The following is an 11360-nucleotide window of genomic DNA, read 5'->3' as shown; positions in this document are numbered from 1 at the left end:
TTCTGTAATCGTGCCACCGAGAGGCAGGTCTCACCACCGTTCAGCAGACGGCCGGGTTATCCGACGTCATAGGGCGCAGAGGGCTACGCGCATGAGCTTTGTGGGGCGACACCTTTCAAGGAGACTACAAAGCGACACCCGTTCGACTTCTCAGTCACAGGGTATAGTTGCGCCGGAACAATGTCGATCGCTAGCAACAATTTTGTTCTTGAAGTGCAGTTTCTTGACATCCTAGGCACTGCGGGCTGCTCTAACCTCGTCACGCTCAATGCTACTACGCCTGCGACGCCGGTATTTCTCCGTGATTTCTGTAATCGTGCCACCGAGAGCCAGGTCTCTCCACCGTTCAGCAGACTGCCAGGTTATTCGACGTCATAGGGCGCAGAGGGCTACGCGCATGAGCTGTGCGGGGCGACACCTGTTCGACTTCTCAGTCACAGGGTATGGTGGCGCCGGAACAATGTCGATCGCTCACAACTATTTTGTTCTTGCCGTGCAGTTTCTTGACATCCTAGGTACTGCGGGCTGCTCGAACCTCGTCATACTCAATGCTACTACGCCTGCGACGCCGGTATTTCTCCGTGACTTCTGTAATCGTGCCACCGAGAACCAGGTCTCACCACCGTTCAGCAGACTGCCAGATTATTCGACGTCATAGGGTGCAGAGGGCTACGCGCATGAGCTGTGCGGGGCGACACCTTTCAAGGAGCCTACAAAGCGACACCCCTTCGACTTGTCAGTCACAGGGTATGGTGGCGCCGGAACAATGTCGAACGCTCTCAACGATTTTGTTTTTGCCGTGCAGTTTCTTGACATCCTAGGTACTGCGGGCTGCTCGAACATCGTCACGCTCAATGCTACTACGCCTGCGATGCCTGTATTTCTCCGTGACTTCTGTAATCGTGCCACCAAGAGCCAGGTCTCACCATCGTTCAGCTGACTGCCAGGTTATTCGACGTTATAGGACGCAGAGGGCTACGCGAATGAGCTGGGCGGGGCGACACCTTTCAAGGAGCCTACAAAGCGGCATCCGTTCGACTTCTCAGTCACAGGGTTTGGTGGCGCCGGAACAAGGTCGATCGCTCACAACAATTTTGTTCTTGCCGTGCAGTTTCTTGACATCCTAGGTACGGCGGGCTGCTGGAACCTCGTCACGCTAAATGCTACTACGCCTGCGATGGCGGTATTTCTCCGTGACTTCTGTAATCGTGCCATCGAGAGGCAGGTCTCACCACCGTTCAGCAGACGGCCGGGTTATTCGACGTCATAGGGCGCAGAGGGCTACGCGCATGAGCTGTGTGGGGCGACACATTTCAAGGAGCCTAGAAAGGGACACCCGCTCGACTACTCAGTCACAGGGTATGGTGGCGCCGGAACAATGTCGATCGCTCACAACAATTTTGTTCTTGCCGTGCAGTTTCTTGACATCCTGGGTATTGCGGGCTGCTCGAACCTCGTCACGCTCAATGCTACTACGCCTGCGACGCCGGTATTTCTCCGTGACTTCTGTAATCGTGCCACCAAGAGCCAGGTCTCACCACCGTTCAGCAGACTGCCAGGTTATTCGACGTCATAGGGTGCAGAGGGCTACGCGAATGAGCTGGGCGGGGCGACACCTTTCAAGGAGCCTACAAAGCGACACCCGTTCGACTTCTCAGTCACAGGGTATGGTGGCACCGGAACAATGTCGATCGCTCACAACAATTTTGTTCTTACCGTGCAGTTTCTTGACATCCTAGGTACTGCGGGCTGCTCGAACCTCGTCACGCTCAATGCTACTACGCCTGCGATGCCGGTATTTCTCCGTGACTTCTGTAATTGTGCCACCGAGAGCCAGGTCTCACCACCGTTCAGCAGACTGCCAGGTTATTCGACGTCATAGGGCGCAGAGGGCTACGCGCATGAGCTGTGCGGGGCGACACCTTTCAAGGAGCCTACAAAGTGACACCTGTTCGACTTCTCAGTCACAGGGTATGGTGGCGCCGGAACAATGTCGATCGCTCACAACTATTTAATTCTTGCCGTGCAGTTTCTTGAGTGCCACCGAGAGCCAGGTCTCACCACCGTTCAGCAGACTGCCAGGTTATTCGACGTCATAGCGTGCAGAGGGCTACGCGCATGAGCTGTGCGGGGCGACACCTTTCAAGGAGCCTACAAAGCGACACCCCTTCGACTTCTCAGTCACAGGGTATGGTGGCGCCGGAACAATGTCGATCACTCACAACGATTTTGTTTTTGCCGTGCAGTTTCTTGACATCCTAGGTACTGCGGGCTGCTCGAACATCGTCACGCTCAATGCTACTACGCCTGCGACGCCGGTATTTCTCCATGACTTCTGTAATCGTGCCACCAAGAGCCAGGTCTAACCATCGTTCAGCAGACTGCCAGGTTATTCGACGTCATAGGGCGCAGAGGGCTACGCGAATTAGCTGGGCGGGGCGACACCTTTCAAGGACCCTGCAAAGGGGCATCCGTTCGACTTCTCAGTCAAAGGGTTTGGTGGCACCGGAACAATGTCGATCGCTCACAACAATTTTGTTCTTGCCGTTCAGTTTCTTGACATCCTAGGTACTGCGGGCTGCTGGAACCTCGTCACGCTAAATGCTATTACGCCTGCGATGGCGGTATTTCTCCGTGACTTCTGTAATCGTGCCACCGAGAGGCAGGTCTCACCACCGTTCAGCAGACGGCCGGGTTATTCGACGTCATAGGGAGCAGAGGGCTACGCGCATGAGCTTTGTGGGGCGACACCTTTCAAGGAGACTACAAAGCGACACCCGTTCGACTTCTCAGTCACAGGGTATGGTTGCGCCGGAACAATGTCGATCGCTAGCAACAGTTTTGTTCTTGCAGTGCAGTTTCTTGACATCCTAGGCACTGCGGGCTGCTCTAACCTCGTCACGCTCAATGCTACTACGCCTGCGACGCCGGTATTTCTCCGTGACTTCTGTAATCGTGCCACCGAGAGCGAGGTCTCACCACTGTTCAGCAGACTGCCAGGTGTTTCGACGTCATAGGGCGCAGAGGGCTACGCGCATGAGCTGTGTGGGGCGACACCTTTCAAGGAGCCTACAAAGCGACACCCGTTCGACTTCTCAGTCACAGGGTATGGTGGCGCCGGAACAATGTCGATTGCCCACAACAATTTTGTTTTTTCCGTGCAGTTTCTTGACATCCTAGGTATTGCGGGCTGCTCGAACGTCGTCACGCTCAATGCTACTACGCCTGCGACGTCGGTATTTCTCCGTGACTTCTGTAATCGTGCCACCCAGAGCCACGTCTCACCACCGTTCAGCAGATGGCCGGGTTATTCGACGTCATAGGGCGCAGAGGGCTACGAGCATGAGCTGTGCGGGGCGACACCTTTCAAGGAGCCTACAAAGTGACACCCGTTCGACTTCTCAGTCACAGGGTATGGTGGCGCCGGAACAATGTCGATCGCTCAAAACAACTTTGTTCTTGCCGTGCAGTTTCGTGATATCCTAGGTACTGCGGGCTGCTCGAACGTCGCAGCGCTCAATGCTACTACGCCTGCGACGTCGGTATTTCTCCGTGACTTCTGTAATCGTGCCACCCAGAGCCACGTCTCACCACCGTTCAGTAGACGGCCGGGTTATTCGACGTCATAGGGCGCAGAGGGCTACGCGCATGAGCTGTGCGGGGCGACACCTTTCAAAGAGCCTACAAAGCGACACCCGTTCGACTTCTCAGTCACAGGGTATGGTGGCGCCGGAACAATGTCTATCGCTCACAACAATTTTGTTCTTGCCGTGCAGTTTCTTGACATCCTAGGTACTGAGGGCTGCTCGAACCTCGTCACGCTCAATGCTACTACGCCTGCGACACCGGTATTTCTCCTTGACTTCTGTAATCGTGCCACCGAGAGCCAGGTCTCACCACCGTTCAGCAGACTGCCAGGTTGTTCGACGTCATAGGGCGCAGAGGGCTACGCGCATGAGCTGTGCGCGGCGACACCTTTCAAGGAGCCTACAAAGTAACACCCATTCGACTTCTCAGTCACAGGGTATGGTGGTGCCGGAACAATGTCGATCGCTCACAACAATTTTGTTTTTGCCGTGCAGTTTCTTGACATCCTAGGTACTGCGGGCTGCTCGAACCTCGTCACGCTTAATGCTACTTCGCCTGCGACGCCGGTATTTCTGCGTGACTTCTGTAGTCGTTCCACTGAGAGCCAAGTCTCACCACCGTTCAGCAGACTGCCAGGTTATTCGACGTAATAGGGCGCAGAGGGCTACGCGCATGAGCTGTGCGGGGCGACACTTTTCAAGGAGCCTACAAAGCGACACCCGTTCGACTTTTCAGTCACAGGGTATGGTGGCGCCGGAACAATGTCGATCGCTCACAACAATTTTGTTCTTGCCGTGCAGTTTCGTGACATCCTAGGTACTGCGGGCTGCTGGAACCTCGTCACGCTCAATGCTACTACGCCTGCGACGCCGGTATTTCTCCGTGACTTCTGTAATCGTGCCACCCAGAGCCACGTCTCACCACCGTTCAGCAGACGGCCGGGTTATTCGACGTCATAGGGCGCAGAGGGCTTCGAGCATGAGCTGTGCGGGGCGACACCTTTCAAGGAGCCTACAAAGTGACACCCGTTCGACTTCTCAGTCACAGGGTATGGTGGCGCCGGAACAATGTCGATCGCTCAAAACAACTTTGTTCTTGCCGTGCAGTTTCGTGATATCCTAGGTACTGCGGGCTGCTCGAAGGTCGTCACGCTCAATGCTACTACGCCTGCGACTTCGGTATTTCTCCGTGACTTCTGTAATCGTGCCACCCAGAGCCACGTCTCACCACTGTTCAGCAGACGGCCGGGTTATTCGACGTCATAGGGCGCAGAGGGCTACGCGCATGAGCTGTGCGGGGCGACACCTTTCAAGGAGCCTACAAAGCGACACCCGTTCGACTTCTCAGTCACAGGGTATGGTGGCGCCGGAACAATGTCGATCGCTAGCAACAATTTTGTTCTTGCAGTGCAGTTTCTTGACATCCTAGGTACTGCGGGCTGCTCTAACCTCGTCACGCTCAATGCTACTATGCCTGCGACGCCGGTATTTCTCCGTGACTTCTGTAATCGTTCCACCGAGAGCCAGTTCTCACCACCGTTCAGCAGACTGCCAGGTTATTCGACGTCATAGGGCGCAGAGGACTACGCGCATGAGCTTTGTGGGGCGACACCTTTCAAGGAGCCTATAAAAGGACACCCGCTCGACTACTCAGTCACAGGGTATGGTGGCGCCGGAACAATGTCGATCGCTCACAACAATTTTGTTCTTGCCGTGCAGTTTCTTGACATCCTAGGTACTGAGGGCTGCTCGAACCTCGTCTCGCTCAATGCTACTACGCCTGCGACACCGGTATTTCTCCTTGACTTCTGTAATCGTGCCACCGAGAGCCAGGTCTCACCACCGTTCAGCAGACTTCCAGGTTATTAGACGTCATAGGGCGCGGAGGGATACGCGCATGAGCTGTGCGGGGCGACACCTTTCAAGGAGCCTACAAAGCGACACCTGTTCGACTTCTTAGTCACAGGGTATGGTGGCGCCGGAACAATGTCGATCGCTCACAACTATTTTGTTCTTGCCGTGCAGTTTCTTAACATCCTAGGTACTGCGGGCTGCTCGAACCTCGTCACACTCAATGCTACTACGCCTGCGACGCCGGTATTTCTCCGTGACTTCTGTAATCGTGCCACCGAGAACCAGGTCTCACCACCGTTCAGCAGACTGCCAGATTATTCGACGTCATAGGGTGCAGAGGGCTACGCGCATGAGCTGTGCGGGGCGACACCTTTCAAGGAGCCTACAAAGCGACACCCCTTCGACTTGGCAGTCACAGGGTATGGTGGCGCCGGAACAATGTCGAACGCTCTCAACGATTTTGTTTTTGCCGTGCAGTTTCTTGACATCCTAGGTACTGCGGGCTGCTCGAACATCGTCACGCTCAATGCTACTACGCCTGCGATGCCGGTATTTCTCCGTGACTTCTGTAATCGTGCCACCAAGAGCCAGGTCTCACCATCGTTCAGCTGACTGCCAGGTTATTCGACGTCATAGGACGCAGAGGGCTACGCGAATGAGCGGGGCGTGGCGACACCTTTCAAGGAGCCTACAAAGCGGCATCCGTTCGACTTCTCAGTCACAGGGTTTGGTGGCGCCGGAACAAGGTCGATCGCTCACAACAATTTTGTTCTTGCCGTGCAGTTTCTTGACATCCTAGGTACGGCGGGCTGCTGGAACCTCGTCACGCTAAATGCTACTACGCCTGCGATGGCGGTATTTCTCCGTGACTTCTGTAATCGTGCCATCGAGAGGCAGGTCTCACCACCGTTCAGCAGACGGCCGGGTTATTCGACGTCATAGGGCGCAGAGGGCTACGCGCATGAGCTGTGTGGGGCGACACCTTTCAAGGAGCCTAGAAAGGGACACCCGCTCGACTACTCAGTCACAGGGTATGGTGGCGCCGGAACAATGTCGATCGCTCACAACAATTTTGTTCTTGCCGTGCAGTTTCTTGACATCCTAGGTATTGCGGGCTGCTCGAACCTCGTCACGCTCAATGCTACTACGCCTGCGACGCCGGTATTTCTCCGTGACTTCTGTAATCGTGCCACCAAGAGCCAGGTCTCACCACCGTTCAGCAGACTGCCAGGTTATTCGACGTCATAGGGTGCAGAGGGCTACGCGAATGAGCTGGGCGGGGCGACACCTTTCAAGGAGCCTACAAAGCGACACCCGTTCGACTTCTCAGTCACAGGGTATGGTGGCACCGGAACAATGTCGATCGCTCACAACAATTTTGTTCTTACCGTGCAGTTTCTTGACATCCTAGGTACTGCGGGCTGCTCGAACCTCGTCACGCTCAATGCTACTACGCCGGCGATGCCGGTATTTCTCCGTGACTTCTGTAATTGTGCCACCGAGATTTAGGTCTCTCCACCGTTCAGTAGACTGCCAGGTTATTCGACGTCATAGGGCGCAGAGGGCTACGTGCATGAGCTGTGCGGGGCGACACCTTTCAAGGAGCCTATAAAGGGACACCCGCTCGACTACTCAGTCACAGGGTATGGTGGCGCCGGAACAATGTCGATCGCTCACAACGATTTTTTTCTTGCCGTGCAGTTTCTTGACATCCTAGGTACTGCGGGCTGCTCGAACCTCGTCACGCTCAATGCTACTATGCCTGCGACGCCGGTATTTCTCCGTGACTTCTGTAATCGTTCCACCTAGAGCCAGTTCTCACCACCGTTCAGCAGACTTCCAGGTTATTCGACGTCATAGGGCGCAGAGGACTACGCGTATGAGCTGTGTGGGGCGACACCTTTCAAGGAGCCTACAAAGCGACACCCGCTCGACTACTCAGTCACAGGGTATGGTGACGCCGGAACAATGTCTATCGCTCACAACAATTTTGTTCTTGCTGTGCAGTTTCTTGACATCCTAGGTACTGAGGGCTGCTCGAACCTCGTCACGCTCAATGCTACTACGCCTGCGACACTGGTATTTCTCCTTGACTTCTGTAATTGTGCCACCGAGAGCCAGGTCTCACCACCGTTCAGCAGACTGCCAGGTTGTTCGACGTCATAGGGCGCAGAGGGCTACGCGCATGAGCTGTGCGCGGCGAAACCTTTCAAGGAGCCTACAAAGCGACACCCATTCGACTTCTCAGTCACAGGGTATGGTGGCGCCGGAACAATGTCAATCGCTCACAACAATTTTGTTCTTGCCGTGCGTTTCTTGACATCCTAGGTACTGCAGGCTGCTCGAACCTCGTCACGCTTAATGCTACTTCGCCTGCGACGCCGGTATTTCTGCGTGACTTCTGTAGTCGTTCCACTGAGAGCCAAGTCTCACCACCGTTCAGCAGACTGCCAGGTTATTCGACGTAATAGGGCGCAGAGGGCTACGCGCATGAGCTGTGCGGGGCGACACTTTTCAAGGAGCCTACAAAGCGACACCCGTTCGACTTTTCAGTCACAGGGTATGGTGGCGCCGGAACAATGTCGATCGCTCACAACAATTTTGTTCTTGCCGTGCAGTTTCGTGACATCCTAGGTACTGCGGGCTGCTGGAACCTCGTCACGCTCAATGCTACTACGCCTGCGACGCCGGTATTTCTCCGTGACTTCTGTAATCGTGCCACCGAGAGCCAGGTCTCACCACCGTTCAGCAGACTGCCGGGTTATTCGACGTCATAGGGCGCAGAGGGCTACGAGCTTGAACTGTGCGGGGCGACACCTTTCAAGGAGCCTACAAAGTGACACCCGTTCGACTTCTCTGTCACAGGGTATGGTGGCGCCGGAACAATGTCGATCGCTCAAAACAACTTTGTTCTTGCCGTGCAGTTTCGTGATATCCTAGGTGCTGCGGGCTGCTCGAACGTCGTCACGCTCAATGCTACTACGCCTGCGACGTCGGCATTTCTCCGTGACTTCTGTAATCGTGCCACCCAGAGCCACGTCTCACCACCGTTCAGCAGACGGCCGGGTTATTCAACGTCATAGGGCGCAGAGGGCTACGAGCATGAGCTGGAGGGGCGACACCTTTCAAGGAGCCTACAAAGTGACACCCGTTCGACTTCTCAGTCACAGGGTATGGTGGCGCCGGAACAATGTCGATCGCTCAAAACAACTTTGTTCTTGCCGTGCAGTTTCGTGATATCCTAGGTACTGCGGGCTGCTCGAACGTCGTCACGCTCAATGCTACTACGCCTGCGACTTCGGTATTTCTCCGTGACTTCTGTAATCGTGCCACCCAGAGCCACGTCTCACCACCGTTCAGCAGACGGCCGGGTTATTCGACGTCATAGGGCGCAGAGGGCTACGCGCATGAGCTGTGCGGGGCGACACCTTTCAAGGAGCCTACAAAGCGACACCCGTTCGACTTCTCAGTCACAGGGTATGGTGGCGCCGGAACAATGTCAATCGCTAGCAACAATTTTGTTCTTGCAGTGCAGTTTCTTGACATCCTAGGTACTGCGGGCTTCTCGAACCTCGTCACGCTCAATGCTACTATGCCTGCGACGCCGGTATTTCTCCGTGACTTCTGTAGTCGTTCCACCGAGAGCCAGTTCTCACCACCGTTCAGCAGACTGCCAGGTTATTCGACGTCATAGGGCGCAGAGGACTACGCGCATGAGCTGTGTGGGGCGACACCTTTCAAGGAGCCTATAAAGGGACACCCGCTCGACTACTCAGTCACAGGGTATGGTGGCGCCGGAACAATGTCGATCGCTCACAACAATTTTGTTCTTGCCGTGCAGTTTCTTGACATCCTAGGTACTGAGGGCTGCTCGAACCTCGTCTCGCTCAATGCTACTACGCCTGCGACACCGGTATTTCTCCTTGACTTCTGTAATCGTGCCACCGAGAGCCAGGTCTCACCACCGTTCAGCAGACTTCCAGGTTATTAGACGTCATAGGGCGCGGAGGGATACGCGCATGAGCTGTGCGGGGCGACACCTTTCAAGGAGCCTACAAAGCGACACCTGTTCGACTTCTCAGTCACAGGGTATGGTGGCGCTGGAACAATTTCGATCGCTCACAACAATTTTGTTCTTGCCGTGGAGTTTCTTGACATCCTAGGTACTGCAGGCTGCTCGAACCTCGTCACGCTCAATGGTACTGCGCCTGCGACGCCGGTATTTCTCCGTGACTTCTGCAATCGTGCCACCGAGAGCCAGGTCTCACAACCGTTCAGCAGACTGCAAGGTTATTCGACGTCATAGGGCGCAGAGGGCTACGCGCATGAGCTGTGCGGGGCGACACTTTTCAAGGAGCCTACAAAGCGACACCCGTTCGCTTTCTCAGTCACAGGGTATGGTGGCGCCGGAACAATGTCAATCGCTCAGAAGAATTTTCTTCTTGCCGTGCCGATTCTTGACATCCTAGGTACTGCGGGCTGCTCGAACCTCGTCACGCTCAATGCTACTACGCCTGTGACGCCGGTATTTCTCCGTGACTTCTGTAATCGTGCCACCGAGAGCCAGGTCTCACCACCGTTCAACAGACTGCCTGGTTATTCGACGTCATAGGGTGCAGAGGGCTACGCGCATGAGCTGTGCGGTGCGACACTTTTCAAGGAGCCTACAAAGCGACACCCGTTCGACTTCTCAGTCACAGGGTATGGTGGCGCCGGAACAATGTCGATCGCTCACAACAATTTTGTTCTTGCCGTGCAGTTTCTTGACATCCTAGGTACTGCGGGCGGCTCGAACCTCGTCACGCTCAATGCCACTACGCCTGCGACGCCGGTATTTCTCCGTGACTTCTGTAATCGTGCCACCAAGAGCCAGGTCTCACCACCGTTCAGCAGACTGCCAGGTTATTCGACGTCATAGGGTGCAGAGGGCTACGCGAATGAGCTGGGCGGGGCGACACCTTTCAAGGAGCCTACAAAGCGACACCCGTTCGACTTCTCAGTCACAGGGTATGGTGGCACCGGAACAATGTCGATCGCTCACAACAATTTTGTTCTTACCGTGCAGTTTCTTGACATCCTAGGTACTGCGGGCGGCTCGAACCTCGTCACGCTCAATGCCACTACGCCTGCGACGCCGGTATTTCTCCGTGACTTCTGTAATCGTGCCACCAAGAGCCAGGTCTCACCACCGTTCAGCAGACTGCCAGGTTATTCGACGTCATAGGGTGCAGAGGGCTACGCGCATGAGCTGTGCGGGGCGACACCTTTCAAGGAGCCTACAAAGTGACACCTGTTCGACTTCTCAGTCACAGGGTATGGTGGCGCCGGAACAATGTCGATCGCTCACAACTATTTAATTCTTGCCGTGCAGTTTCTTGAGTGCCACCGAGAGCCAGGTCTCACCACCGTTCAGCAGACTGCCAGGTTATTCGACGTCATAGGGTGCAGAGGGCTACGCGCATGAGCTGTGCGGGGCGACACCTTTCAAGGAGCCTACAAAGCGACACCCCTTCGACTTCTCAGTCACAGGGTATGGTGGCGCCGGAACAATGTCGATCACTCACAACGATTTTGTTTTTGCCGTGCAGTTTCTTGACATCCTAGGTACTGCGGGCTGCTCGAACATCGTCACGCTCAATGCTACTACGCCTGCGACACCGGTATTTCTCCATGACTTCTGTAATCGTGCCACCAAGAGCCAGGTCTAACCATCGTTCAGCAGACTGCCAGGTTATTCGACGTCATAGGGCGCAGAGGGCTACGCGAATTAGCTGGGCGGGGCGACACCTTTCAAGGACCCTGCAAAGGGGCATCCGTTCGACTTCTCAGTCAAAGGGTTTGGTTGCACCGGAACAATGTCGATCGCTCACAACAATTTTGTTCTTGCCGTGCAGTTTCTTGACATCCTAGGTACTGCGG

Source organism: Rhipicephalus microplus, chromosome 1 (assembly GCF_043290135.1).
Source record: "Rhipicephalus microplus isolate Deutch F79 chromosome 1, USDA_Rmic, whole genome shotgun sequence".
Taxonomy (NCBI): domain Eukaryota; kingdom Metazoa; phylum Arthropoda; class Arachnida; order Ixodida; family Ixodidae; genus Rhipicephalus; species Rhipicephalus microplus.
Note: the sequence above shows the minus strand (reverse complement) of the source record.